This window comes from Pseudopipra pipra, chromosome 1 (assembly GCF_036250125.1).
Source record: "Pseudopipra pipra isolate bDixPip1 chromosome 1, bDixPip1.hap1, whole genome shotgun sequence".
NCBI lineage: Eukaryota > Metazoa > Chordata > Aves > Passeriformes > Pipridae > Pseudopipra > Pseudopipra pipra.
The window spans coordinates 148,307,081-148,321,635 of record NC_087549.1 but is presented as its reverse complement, the minus strand read 5'-3'; the positions used below and the strand labels follow the sequence as shown (position 1 = coordinate 148,321,635).

At 40.7% G+C, this 14,555-nt stretch overlaps 1 protein-coding gene and 2 long non-coding RNA genes across 6 annotated transcripts in view; all 3 read left to right on the top strand.

Moving 5' to 3' along the window:
* LOC135403961 (uncharacterized) overlaps positions 1–11,585 on the top strand; it is a 32,342-nt gene extending 20,757 nt beyond the window's left edge. The window contains exons 3-6 of one of the 2 annotated variants that reach the window (XR_010425540.1): positions 873–982; positions 6,550–6,604; positions 8,914–9,009; positions 9,968–11,585. This is a non-coding gene — a long non-coding RNA (uncharacterized LOC135403961). The remainder of the gene's footprint in view (positions 1–872; positions 983–6,549; positions 6,605–8,913; positions 9,010–9,967) is intronic. The other variant, XR_010425541.1, reaches the window with a different exon arrangement.
* Positions 1–14,555, top strand: part of DPP6 (dipeptidyl peptidase like 6) — a 549,686-nt gene that overhangs the window by 171,264 nt on the left and 363,867 nt on the right. The window lies entirely within an intron of this gene.
* On the top strand, positions 1,006–1,563 carry LOC135403978 (uncharacterized). The gene is made up of 2 exons (XR_010425544.1): positions 1,006–1,280; positions 1,312–1,563. It is a non-coding gene; the product is annotated as an uncharacterized LOC135403978 (long non-coding RNA).

Here is a 14,555-nt window from a genome sequence, read left to right as displayed (position 1 = left end):
TAAACAGACTGTGTAGCTCCCCCCACGTGTCCTCCCTGCAGCCTGTGGCCGAGGATGGTTCTGTGCCCAAGGCCATGCCACTAGACTTTTCACACAAACACATATAAAATTCTGGTGTACACAGAATCCTGGGGCAATGAGCTTCGCAGTTTAACTGTCTGCTGTTGGGAAGGGAAAAGAAAGAAAGAGGTCTTTTGTAAGAAGAGGATAAAGTAATAAAAGCATTGCTGTTTTCCTGCACATCTGAGCCCTGATGTGACCCTTCACTTCTTGCCCTACCTCTGCAGTGAAGTCAACAGTTCTGTGTTTCCATAAAGGACCTGGCCAGCCCCTATCCCCTTTCTTTCTGATAACCAGTAGGGTAGCCCCTTTTTTTGGGACACAGTGAGTGGAATAGTTTCCCTCATGTCCTAATTCAGTATATCAAGGAACAGGGCTCCCCTCTGCAGTCTAAATTACTGCCTAGAAAACAGAAACTGGGACAGAGGCTGACCTTGTGTCTGGCCAGAGCAATCCAGGGGTGCAATGCCAAAAATTTGCCAAGCTACTCTAAGTGGGAAATGTATTATAATTTACCAGCGAGATGAAAACCTCATTGAGTTTCCCAAAATGGGGGTGACTAGTGGAGATCTGGATATTCTGGAGGTCTCTGGATTGCATTAGCAGTGTGTAGGAAATACATGGCATGAGGAGGAGACATGGGGAAGGCAGATAAAATTACCATGAAGTTAATGTGCTGCTTCCCAGGAAGGTGTGTGGGAGCCCAGCTTTGCTGTGTTTTTGCCCTCATGCTGTGAGTTTGTGCTGGAGTGGAGAGAGAAGGCACCAGTCTCTCCTAAGCAGCGTGACTCAGACTTGACTTTGATTTCCAGTGTTCAGGTGAGAATCGTGTAAAATTCACAACTTTCAAGCTGCTATAGAATTTCTCCAAATTTCCAGGAAAATAGGTGAAGATAAAAGAGAGGGAAGACAAACTGAGAAAGTGAGTAACGGACAATACACAGGAAAAGGAGGAAAGAATAGATGTGTGTCATTGCTTTTCATCCAAGTGGCTTTGCCACCAGGCTGGCACACTCCTGCATTGTAATGCACTTTTCAAGCTATGGGGTGGTTTGAAGCCACATCTGGTATCAGAGACTGGAGTGAAAGTATAAAGCTGTCTGCCTTCTGCCCTGAGATTCACTCCTTGCCTTGGCTGTAAGCCACTAAACCACAATTAAAATAGCATGAACAGGATGTGTCACTGAAATGAAGATCACAGTGTTCCCTCAAACCCTCTGGTTGTGCCCTCTGGAGGTCCTGCAACAGAAGGTAAGCCCTGTGTATGGCTTGCATCCCTTGGGCACTGGTGTACAGGTAAAAGGCTTTACAAGCACAGCCAGAAATTTATGGCAGGAGCAGATGAGGAGACAAAAACAAGAATATAAAGCAAGTGACAGAACTGGAGACAAGACAATAACAAGTAAATTGCCTCTTTGTTTTTCTCCCTCATTTTCCAGCACTTTGGTACTAAGAACAGGCTCAGCGTTGTCAGCAGTAAAGCAATGTTCTCTGTGTCTCCAAGCCATTCAGCATGTCTTCAGTAAATCAGCAATTTGATGATCATTGCAACAGCAGAAACATCCTTTGCATTGGCACTGCCATGTGGATTACATGAGCTGATGGAGCTGTGCTTTGTGGACTCAGACTGCAAATTCAGGGATGAAGCCACTGTCTGCATTGTCTGTTTTAGCTATTTTTCTCTACAATTTCAGTCCTGATTGTTAGGAGAGTGGTGCCACATGTAAAGATTTTGGAGGATCCTTGTTTTTTGAGTTTCCTTCTGATGTTTCATCATCCTCAAGGCATCTGAGAGTGGGACAGCCCATCTCCCTGGCTAGTAAGACGGCTTATCCCCCTGCTATGGAATCTTTCTGTAGAAATCTGTGTTGAACTCAATTTTCTAAGCTTGCAGTGATGGCAGAGTGCTCTGGCTTTTCCCACCGCTCCAAGTGCTGGTTGTGCCCCACATTTTCTAGTTTTATGGCACCTGTTAACTGATGACATCTCCTCAGCTCCATAGTAGATCTGAGCCTCTTAAGTGTCACATTGACTTATTTTGAGTCTGTGCCCACATCAACCTTAAGCTTGCATCAGTCATGCCCTCACCCTAGAGACACCTGACCCTCATATGCCCTGCTGCAGCTGCTGGAGGTCAGATTGCACATCCTGCCTCCCTGGCTTGGAGACAAGAGCTCCAGTCACTCTTCACGGGGCTCTTTGCTCAGCAGAAGAGCAGAAGACCATGTTCTCACTAGATACTGTCTTAAGCATGTACTTAAACCTGAGCACATGTAAGCCCTTTGCTGAGTCAAGGTAAGTGAGAGCAAACTCCTGTTCCATGAATAGCAATGAAAGCCAGAAGAGATTTTTAAGGGCACCATCAACTTGAAAATCCCACTCTGCCTGAAAATTGTGTCTGTTCTAATTAGCAGTAGCACTGTGATTGAGAGAAAGAAGCAAGGCATAAAATGTCTCTCCTCCTAGGTTTATAATTGTTCTCTTGATTGTGCTTTGAGCTCTGTTGTTCTTACTACTTTATTTGTTTTTTCATGCCTGCTTTGCCCTCACCTCATGCATTAGCAGGAATCATAGAATCAAAGAGTCGTTAAGGTTGGAAAAGACCTCCAAGGTCAGCAGGTCTGACTGTTAACGCAGCATTGCCATGTTCACCACTAAACCATGTCCCCAAGTGCCATATCCACACGATTTTTTTTTAACCCTTCTAGGAATGGTGATTCCACCACTTCCCTGGGCAGCCTGTTCCAGTGCTTGAACACCCTTTCAGTGAAGAAATTTTTGCTGGTATACAACTGGTGCAACTTGAGGCTGTTTGCTGGCCTTGTTCTTGCATGTGGCACACTCCTTGCCTTTGGCTGGGCAGGAGGGCACATGTCCAGAGCAGCTCCGAGAGGATTCACACTGCTCTTGCAGAGTTGGGTCTCTGCAGGTGTCCTGCTTTCCCAGTGAATCCTCTGAGGGAAGGGGAGCAGCCTTACTGACTTGCATGATAGGCCTGGGGAGCAAGCAGGCAGCCTCCAGTGCTGAGCAATAGCACCTTTCTCTCCCTAGCCCATCCACTGGATGAGGGTTAAGGGTATTTTTCATTTTTTTGGGTCTCTTGTGGCAAAGACACGGAACTGAAAAGAATGGAATTAACTGACAGCTCTGGTGCTGAAGCAGAGGGTGAGTTCTGGGGCAGGGTAAAACTTGTCTTTCATCCATTTGCCAGGGCTATTTCTTGCTTCCCTGCTGTGTGTCATCATGTGGCCCCACAGACATTTGTGTAATGAGAGCAACAGAAATGTTCTCAGTTAAGTGTTTTCTTCCCCAGCTGTTTCCAGTCTTTCAGCTATTGTCTAGTCCCAGCTGACTGCTCTGTGGGTCCCCTGGAGCCTGTATTCAAGATTTGTCTGCAACTTGGCACCCAACTCTTCTTTCACAGTGCAACTCCCAGCCTGGGATGGGCAGGTTGGGGTGCAGAGCCACTAGGGCAGCATTTCTACCTGCCTTTCTACCTGCCCCTCCAGATGTGTCTCAGCATGACAAGCTTTGTGCCAGGCCTTGATGCTACCTAACCATCTGCAGGGGAAAAAAAAAAACACAACTATTGAAAATTCTGGTAACTCCTCAGTTTTGAAAGAGAAACACAGTGCGTGCACCTGGAAGCTCTCAGCAGAGTTGCAAGTGCATCCATAAACTCTGGCAACTGTTCTAAAAATCCAGTGTCCTGCTGATCTCTGCTCCTCAAGTGCTATTTTGGTTTTGGTGACTGCTTGGATTTTGGTTTATATCAATCATAAAGGTATTTGTGGTACAACCACATAAATCACAGCAGAGTGGGAGAGGAGTGTACACTGTTTATACGGTTCAGACAGGAGCAGAGTTGTGTGCTGACATGATACCTGTTTGAGAAAATATTTAATCAACTGGCTTTAAACATAGCTGTTGAATAGGAAGTCTGAAAAAAGGCTTTTACCAAAGATCATGTACATATCTGGATTTCACAACTTTCCCATTGTCTGTGGAAGGCTTTGATTTCTCATTGTAAAGAAGTGATAATTTTAGGACCCAGATTATGCCAATCATTTATGGTGTCCATATTTATTTTTTTTACCAGCATTGCCTGATGTCATGGTGATTTCAAAGTTGCAATGCCCCCTGTGTAAAATGTGTATCTCAGCTCTGCAGGTGTGGGGCCATAGATGGGCTCAAGGTAGAAGGATGGGGCTGGACAATAATTCTGTAGCATTGTGTGATCAATCTGGAAAGAGTGGTTGTTTTCAGAGAAGAGAAAAAGGGTGAATACAGTATGAATTTTTTATGTACCTAATGCACAGGGTAGGTAGCATGAAGATTTCTATGAAACAGAAGAAAAAAAGTCAGCATTTTTATTAATGCCTTAAGAGGAAATTAATAAAATCCAAAGCATGTCACTGAATGTATTTTTACTTGTATTTTTCATTGCAATCTATGTGCAAATAGGCAAACCCCTGAATGCTTATATATGCATGGCACTAATGGCATTTAGTCACCAGAGGGCAGGGTTTGCTGAGCAGAAACTCTTTTTGCTAAGAGAAATAAGGCTCGGAAAAGAGCTTCAGAGCCCCATTGTCAATGCTTTAATACTCTACACTACCAACACTCCATTATACTCCCTCCCTGCTCCCCTGATTTAATTAATCTGTTCTCAGTTTCAGGTTTCTTATTTAAATCTGCTTGGATAAAATTTATAATTCTTTCTGGGTTTCCACCTACAACATATCACTAACTTTGGTTCAGTTAAGCTGCTTGGGATATATTTATGAGCTTTGTAGGTTCAGGACTATATAACTTTGAAAATCATTGTGGGTCATATTCTGTCTTTTGGGAAATGTTAAAAAAGTGACAGAGTTCAATGAAGTAAAATTGCAATATAGAAAGAGTCAAGGAGAATTTTTTTTCTGAGCTGAGGTCAGGAAAAAGGCAAAAACTCTTGCAGGAAGGAGTTTCAATTACAGTGAACAAGAATAAATTCTGGAGTTTCTTGTCCTAGTACAGTAATATGCACCAGACAAAAAGGTTAGGGAGAATATTAAGTATGTTGGCAGTCTTTTACCTGAATCAGAGGTAAATGTATTTGAAGCTTTAAACCTTTCAGATTGAGTGTGGCAAATTATTGATCTATTTATGTTATCTGATGTTGATATGTAATATATGTAAGCAGTCTGCTAGTAGGAGAGTTTGTGGAACTACATAAAAGCTCCAGTGTTTTCTTTCCTTTGTTAAAAATTAGATTAAATGGCACAGTGCAAGGACTCATAGGCAGTGAATAAGAAAGCCAGTTCTTCTTAAAAATCCCATAAGGAAAAGCTGATTATATGTAGGGAGACTTAAATCTAAACCTTTTAACTTTAAAAATTTCCCTTTAGTGGAAATTTTCCTTCTCATACGTGGCTGAATTTTAATGAGGTTTACATGTAATAGGACATATGAAATGTGTGCAAGGTTCCTTAGAGGAAAATGTCACTAGGAAAAATAAGGAGTCACAGCAACAACCATGAAACTGTTGTTTGTCATCTCTGAAATACTTGAGATAGTTTAATTTTGTTTTAGCCTAATTCAGCTTTCATTAAACTCTGCAGTGTCTGTTGTTGCTCAGTGTGTATTCTTGGATGAATTTTGTAATTTGTCAAGGCAGTTAAAGTCTGTATTAATCTGAGGAAGTGCTTCAAACATGCCTAATACAGGGGGTATGAGAGAATTAGCTACTGCAGCTCTTTTAGTTTTTTGTCTTTTTCTGATGAGAGCTGCTCCACTGAGATGCCACTGGTCTGCCTCAAACAAGTAGTAAGAAATGTGGGAATAGCCAGATCCTTGGAGGCGAATGAATATTTTGGAATAATCACATCCTCAGGGGGGAATGAATATTTGGTCTAAGAAATCCTAGTCCTTTTGAGGAGACCCTTTCAAGCACTAACAGATGTTCTGGTATTGGGACCTGTAACCAACAACATTCTCTCACTTAACCTAATAATATAGAAGGGTTTGGGTAGGAAAGGGTTAATTGACTCATAATAATTGATTACTTCATTTGCTTCTTTAAAAAAAAGCCAAAAACTAAAAGAGGGACAGTGTGATGTCTAAGCAGAGAAGTGGTAAGTTGTAACACATGGTGACTATGTGGAGTGTCCCACCCTCTGCCCTGATGTGGTTTGTTGCTTTGGTGCTTGAGATGATCATTGGTGCATTTCATCTGTCAAATAGGGAGGGCTCCAATTTTCAAAAAAGAAATCGGCTCCAATTTTCCAAATAGTCACCACCTGTTTTATAGGTGGTGAATTGAGGAAAGAAGAGACCAAGAGCATTGCCTGGGCTGGCCAGGGAAGATTGTGGTACTGGAAGGAATTAACTCTAAATTCCAAGCTAACACTTCTGACCATGGTCCATCTTCCCTTCCTGCAGTTTTTACCATTTATTATAGGTAAAGAAAGTTTTAAATTTTTTTTTCCATATCTGACTCTTACACAGGCCTGCTCTTGGCTTTGCTGTGCATACCTACAATCTTTCACAGGAATATAAGCAGGTAAAAGACAAGCTAAAAAGATATTATTTTTAAAATCAAACTTTGCTGGAAAGTTGATTTCAGAAGTTGTGGATTTGTTAGACATGTTCAGATTAATGTGCACTGCAGTGCAGTGAATATTAAAGGAACTGTCAAGAAGGAAAGTCTGTGCATGGGATAAATTAAGACTCTCTGGGGATTAAAAAGATGTAGGATTTTTATTAAGTAGCTAGCCTACTATTGAAAAATAATGAGTAGTTTCCATAGCAACCTCACTTTCACACGGAGCAGACGTACCGTAGCAACATAAAAAAGAACAGTATCAAAGAAGGAATAAAACTGAGCTGTGCTATTTGGATTTTTAAAAATATTCTTGAGTCCCAAACTTTCTGTTTACAATGCAAAGATCATTAAATCAGAGGATTTTTTTTTTCAGAGATTATAATTGTTATAACTTTCATCCAAATACTTGGTAAAAGGAAGCAAAGTGGTAAACATTGCTGAAAAGAGAACTAGAAAAGATTATGGTTCTTTCCTGTCTGTAGCTTAAACAAAGCCAAGAGTATTTCAAGTTTTCAGCACCTTGTAATGGCCTTGTATCCCTGGTTGAATTTGGTATGACTGGGAGGATACCTCTGTTATTTCCTGAATTCACATCAACGTGTGTGTGACAATGTGTGATATTCTCATGTTGCTCATCATCTGACCTGTGCAGAATATTTGTGAGAGAAGCTGGGGGCAAGTCAAACTTTTCTGGCTTTAAGTTCCCAAAATTAAGGTTGCTTCCTCTGAAGGTTGACTAAGGGTTGAGATTTCTTCAAGCAAGGCTGGATTCCTTAATAGTTTCGCAGAGAAATCAAGTAGAAATGACATAATCTCGAAAGAGAAAGGCCAACCAACAGCTGACAACTTTGTCAGAGGTTTGCTGTGATTTTTTGCATGTCAGTTTGAGTCCAATGACTGCTGAAGGCCATGAACTTCAGGGAACTGAAGCTCAGGAAAGTTTCAGACATCCTAACTTTAACAAGAGGATCTCTCACTGTGTGTTCTGTTCACTGTGTATTCAGTCTTCTAAGTGACCTGACCACTCAGTCGAGAAAAAAATGATTACTCTTTTTCATTTCTATCCTATCTTTTTTTGAGAAAAAATGCAAGGAGGTTTTAAAATGCAAATAAGGAAGGAATTATAAATATAAAAATACTAAGTCAGGACACAAGTAAAGAAAAAAAATCATTAGTAGTAATCATTATAATAAATTAGAAGATTGAGTTTCTAGGCCTTTGGTCAGAAGATATAAAGGTGATGACATCCCAAAGATATCAGTGTTTTCAACATGTGCAGCCTGGTTTGGCTCTCGTCTGGTCAGACTGTATCACACTATAATTGTATATGGGGAATCATCACAGAGCAAATGGACTTCTCAGTCCTGCACGAGCTGGTTCTTGATCCACCATCTCAAACCTTGTGTAAGTCACCCATAAGAATACATGAAGTGATGGCAGAACAAGTTTTCTGAATGTATTATACTGACTTTTATGTCAATGGTAAAGATAATGGGATGGACACATGACAGCTGAGATCTGTTGGTAAGCTGAAGGAACACAAAACCCATTTATTTCAGGAAAGTCACACATGACAACAAAAAAATATGAGTCATATTTTTAGGGTGAGGGAAGTAATGTCTGTAGAAAAACAATCTTGGTGTCATTGAGGGATATCAAGCAAAGGACAAGCTCCCCTTAGATTTGTGTGTCCAAAAATGTTCACATGTATTTGACCTTTCAGTAAGAAGAAGGAAATTACAGTAGATTTTGACTGACCCTAAAGAGATCGTTAATTCAAAATTACATGAGTGACAAGTGTCCATGTTTCAAAAAGAGTGCTGAGCACAATGAAGAGGATCCAGAGGTGTTCTGATGTTGCATAAGAGAAGGAAAAATATGCCTCACTGAGCTGAGTGAGTTTGAAATGTTTGTTTGTTGAAGTGAAAGTTCAGGGCTTTATTGTGTCTTTGATCTGCTTGAAAAAGAAAAAAATCGAGCAGAGCAAAGAAAACTGAAGGTAGGAAAATGTTTCCAAATGAGGCAAGTAGGCATAGACTGCTGGTTGAAAAACTTACCAAGAGTTATTTGTAATGAGCTCCAACCTGGGAAATTTTTTAGTCAAGACTAATGAATGGTCTCATGCAAACAGAATTCATATTCAGAGAAGACCTGCAACCATCAGCATTTCTGGATAAGTGACTGTAAACATCCTTTATAGTTGATGAATGTATTAATCTTTCTGATTTGGGAAAGCTTTGCCATGTGAACCTGTTACTGCACTACAGGACTTGCTTCAGAACAGCTGCTTCAGGATTGTTGATATACATCTGTCTTGCTCCACCATCAGCTCTGTGAGGCAACTTGTTCCCCTTTTGCTCCAGGTATCATTCAATCAGCCCAGGCTTGATTAACTCAGCTTACCTTACATTTGCCTCTGACTGCCAGGTCATAAAAGTGAAATTGTGCATAGTTACTGCAGAGAAACTGATATCTAGTAATTTCCTGTGCTCAAGTCCTTTAGAAATACCAGCAGGTAATACATCATAAGCTGGGTTCTTTTTCTTTCTGCCCCCAGCTTTCAGGAATAGAAAGGAACTATTAATTGCAAACAAGTGAAAAAGGCCATAAAGGTCATGAGGTTTTGCTTTTGCAGCAAAAGTTCTTACAAATAGTGAAATGTGGTGAAGTCTGTCCTTTAAAATGTAGAGAGCAGCTTAGATTTTGAAGCATCAAGTGCAGTTCCAGAAGGCTTGTATCCTTAAAATTTAAAATTTGCTTATGTGATTTCCTGAACTGCACTGTTTATTAACATGGAAAAGTGCCATTTTCGAGTCAGAATGTTGCAAGTAATTTTCTTGATGATATATTGATTCTTTCTTCTTCCTTCTACAGAACTGTTCATGGGGCTTTAGTTTCATTAATATTAAAACAAAATTTGACAATAATGAAAAGGTTCTGATTTTAACTCTACAAAGATAAATTTACAGATAAGACCAACAGTCACCTTAAACTTCCATCAATACTATCCGACATTTCTAGTTGTGGTACTTAGAGCTAAGGCAGCTTTCTTGATAAAATACTTCTGGATGCCAAAAGCTAATTATTCATGGGAATATGCTTTTCTGTAGCCCCAGGTTGTTGCAGAAAATGACAGCTTTTGATATTACTAAACAATAATATTGTTTCCCCTGTGGCATTTTATTGCATTCCACATTTAATGAAATGTAGATTTTTAAGGTCATTTCATTAGCAATGAACCCAGTAGGGTTTGGTTTGGGTGTCTGATTGTACTGTAGTAGTTTCAAAAACAAGTTTCTGAGTAATTTTATTTTTCTACAGAGTTCCTTCGAGTTTCTTGAACTTTCAAACTCTATTTCCTCCACTTACATCAGGAAAAAAAATATGATTGTGAGGAAGAAAGCTATGATGTGAAAAGCTGAAAGAGATTCCAACTCATTTTGTTTCTGTGAAGATCTGAAGTGCATTTCCTCCTCATCGGTTATATGACTCTCCATCCCACATCACTTACTTTTCAATTAATAATTTTTTTCCAAATCCATGCTCTTTGGGGGACAGATTTTTATTACTTCAGGAATCCTCTGCTTCTTTTTACAGCTGTTCAGATTATTTTACATAAATCCTTTGTGAATTATGAAAACTTCTAGCTACTACAGCAAGAACCAGTATTCCCCAGAGAATTGTTTTATCCCTTGCCTACAGGCCTGATGCTGACCCCTAGGAATCAGTAAGGAATTTTGCCAGTAATGCCATGGAGACGGATCCCAGCCACATGGGTAGAGCCTGCGGTGTTTTTGCAGATGAAGGCAAGGCAGTGCCTGAGCTGTTGTCCTGGTAGGAATTTCTTCCTTTAGGAGTCACTCAAAGCCATTGACCCATGTGAGGCCATAACTGGTAGAACAAGATCAACCTCTGTGAAGCCTGTCCCCCTTCAGTGTGCCCTTGCAGGATGCCTCTTTCTCACTTTTCCCATCTGCTATTGCTCCAAAGGGACATTTGCACTTCCCGTATCTCTTCCAAACCCCACTGTAGCAGCAAAATGGTTAAGTAACTGCCCCTTTTTAGGTAACGCTACTGATAAAAAGTACCTTCTGGTCTTGTTTTAGCTTCATGCCAAGGCACACTGATAGCTGCTGGTGGTGTGCCTTCTTCAAAGGATGGCTGCCATCCTTGCTTACTTCTCTGCAGAGAGCAAAGAGCCTTTGAAAGTGCCTTCTGCCTCATCGGAGTAATGAGCGCTTAAAAAACCCCCACACCAACCCGAGAGTTGGCTCAGTTGTTCAGAATTTTGCTGGATTCCGTGTAATTAATTAAGATTTTTTTTTTTTAAAAAACGTTGGTAGCTCTGCCAGTCTGTGTATCTAGGTTGTGCCAGTTTCCAGGATTCCCCTCCACCCCCATCCCCGCCCCTCGCCCCGGTTCCTTGCACAGACGTGAGCAGCTGCAGACATGGAAGACTTCTTTGTAGAGGAGGCAGCTCCAGTGAAACAGGTAGGCGGGCTGGGGTGGGCACTCAGTGCCCTGAGCGAGCTGTGACAGCTGGCAATATTTAAATCCAACAGACTTAGGCTCCAGCCAGTTCACAAGCTCTTCCTGCCTGTGAAGGAGCAGGGATGGGAGGATCTCTTAGAGACACATCAGGTGTGGCTGAGAGCAACCTGTAATTCGGGATGAAGACGCCCCAGTGTCCATCAGGAGAAGGCTAAAAACTTTCTTGTGTGACTGGAAACCTTCGTGTTTTGCTCAAGGGGGCGGGTGTTGTTGTAAGCAGAGGTCTCTTTCCTGGGAGGAGGGAATTCAGCAGGAACGATGCTGAGAAGTTCTGAAGTCTTGTGAGAGCAGGCTGGAGTTTTTCTGTGCAGGCCTGAGTGTGATGAGTGTTTCACTGATCTGCACTCAGATGGGTCTGTTGACACTGTTATTGCTTTGCTGAATTTTCCATTTCTGAGGACACCATTGCAGCACAGGTTACAGCAGGACTGGATTTGCCCCTTCTGCCTTATATTGATGTGGAATGTTTTCTTCCTGTGTGATTCTGGTTTTGTTTGGTTGGTTTTGTTTGGGTTTTTTTTGCAAGGTTACTCCAGCTTTTTCACACCTCTGCTAACCCTCTTGCTTCAGCCCTGCCCTAGACAGGCATATTTCTGGGCCAGCAGTACCCTTGGACAAAATGATTTATAATGAACATTGCAAAGGGCAGAAATGTGAAGCTGGTTAATGCCATGAAGTATGACCAAAAGGATGCAGTACAGCAGGTGACTTGCCAATGTTGCAGGTTCTTTAGGTCAAACCTGATTTTGGGGAACATTTTCTTCGTTAGGAAAAATGAAAACTGCAGAAGTTACCTGTTGTACTTATTACACACCAGTGGTGCTGCAGTGCTTGGAGTTGTATATTAGCACTGAGTTGGGTTTCCTAAGACATGACTGTACAAACTGAGATGTTCAAGGTGGAAAATAATATTAAATAAAAGCTAATGATTTGAACTGGCTTTTTAACTGATGGGCATATTTTGAAATATTCTCTTTTACTACATAGGGAAGGGGGGCTGAGTTTTGCAGCTCCTTGAGTTAACTCCTAAAAACTTCTGCTACACTTTTCCCAGTGATCCTAATCCAGAGTGCAGGAAATAACAGCTGAGAACACACAGTACCCTATGTTTACAGGTAAACCTATTAGGGCAGGAGAAATCTACAGTGAGTGGGAGTCATGGATCCGACATTGCTGGTGAATGTCATGGTGGTGAAAGGCCTGGTTGGCAAAACAAATACGTTGTGTTTGAGTGATAGTTCACCCAAAAAAAACATTTCTCAGGGGACTCATGGGTAGAGTTAGGATGTACTAACTTAGGGACTCACTATCCTGAGCCCTACTGTGTGGATGGGCAGTTATTCATCTGTTGGGCTTCCAGTCCTTCACTGTGACAGTGGGATAATAGCATTCCTGACCTCCTGGGCGTGTGGTAAGGATAAATACTGCATGGGTCTGCCAGATGCTGTGGGACTGCAGCTACATAAGAGGGCCTTAAATGGGAAGACTATGTTCACTTCATGCCTGAAATGGTGTTCTGAACCTGATGGGGACAATTCAAGCCTGCTCAGCGAATCAGAAGAAATGTTCAGGACATTCATCTGATGATAATATTTTTAAATGGAAGATTGATGTTTTTGCAAATAATATTTTTAAGTGGAAGATTAATGTTTTGCAAAGTCATGTCGTGTTTTCTGACTTTTCTTTGAAGTGAAAGCCCACTGTTTCTAAACTAATCTGGAAAGTGAATGTAAATTTTGCTTGGCGATTTTTCTTAATGCACAGCTGACAGTACCTGTGAGAAGAATGAGGAGTTACATTCCTGTGTTAAATAATGAAGTAGGCGCATTAGTAACAGGCTACCACTTCTTTAAGGAGATTTATTTGAGCAATTTAGGGACAAGCTTATAATTCATCCTATGTGGACAATTTTCTTGTGCTGGGTAACTCGTTTTCACCTGCGTTGATGCAGGTGTTTGGATGCCAAGCAGAACAGGACTCCAAGTTAACATTAGTGTCTATCTGGAACTTATGACTTTGCAATGCCCTGTTTAATTGCCTGTTTCCCTTGGGAGTGGTGTGTCAGCATGTAAAGAGCACTGCAGGACTCCTACAAAGGGTTGCATTCAGCTCTTTCTTTTACAAGTATTCCTGAAAGAAGGTGCTGGGGAAAAGTAGCTTTGAATTGATCAAATTCTGAACTGAGGAATTTTTTTTGTGTTTTAATAGAAAGGTCTTACTTACCATGATTATATATTTCTGCAGATTTCCACATGCTTGCACTCATTTTACAAAGGTTGATATTTTAATATGAGGAGGAGAGAGCATATACTATATCCGCATATTTGTTCTGTAAGCATTTTGGATAATGGAATAAAGAGTACAATTACAATTTGTGAAATTGGTAATTGCAAGCACTCTGAAAGAGGACAGGCATAGAATTTCAGATGATCATGATAAATGTGAATGGCAGTGTGAAATCAATAGGATAAAAGACAAGAAAAAAAAATGCTGAGTATTGTAGTTAGGAAGGAAAGTTGTAAGACACCAGGGCAAAATGGGGAATAACTGGCTAAGCAGCTCCCTACAGAAAAAAGGGGGTTTGTGGCTTATATATATAGTATATGACAAGTTAAATATGGATTCAAAATGTGTGGAATTGCAGAAGTGGTTGTGCTCATTCCAGGGTATATGGACAGATATGTTATATTTAAATTATGGGAAGTAATTACTCAGTTATATTTGGTACCAGAGAATTCTGAAATTGAATGCTGGGCCTAATGCTTGGAGGAAAATTAGGGAAACTGGAAGGAGTCCAGATGGACTCAATAGGGTTGAGAAACATGATGGAAGTTTGAAAAACTGTATTTATTTAGTTGAAAAAAAAAAAAAAAAAAGAGAAAACTGAGATAAACAATTTTAAGTGTCTTAGTTATGCAAAGATTTTTTTTTTTGTAATAAAAATTTCTACCGGGAAATCTTAATTTAAAACAATAATATGTGGATTAGATTTTAGGAGGAACTTTATAATTATACATAGCTTTAGGAAAGAATATAGAGTACATTTTGTGAAGAGAACAATTCAGAACAGAGAAAAACATCTGTCAGCGGTAGTTGGGAAACTATGCTGTAAGGGACTGGAAACTCTCCTGGGCATTCTTCAGCAGTGTCTTTCTGTAAATTTTATTGCTATGAAAAGTACAGGCTACGTGCTAAGAACAAAAAAAGGAGGATTTTTGTTGTGTGCTTCAGAGGAATTTTGTGGTGGCAGAGAAGAGAGATGCAGAAACAAGACCTATGTATGTGTTACTGATAAAGTCCCAAGGAGTCAGTGACAGGACACAGCATCCATAGCTGTCGTGAATGCTTCTCACAAACA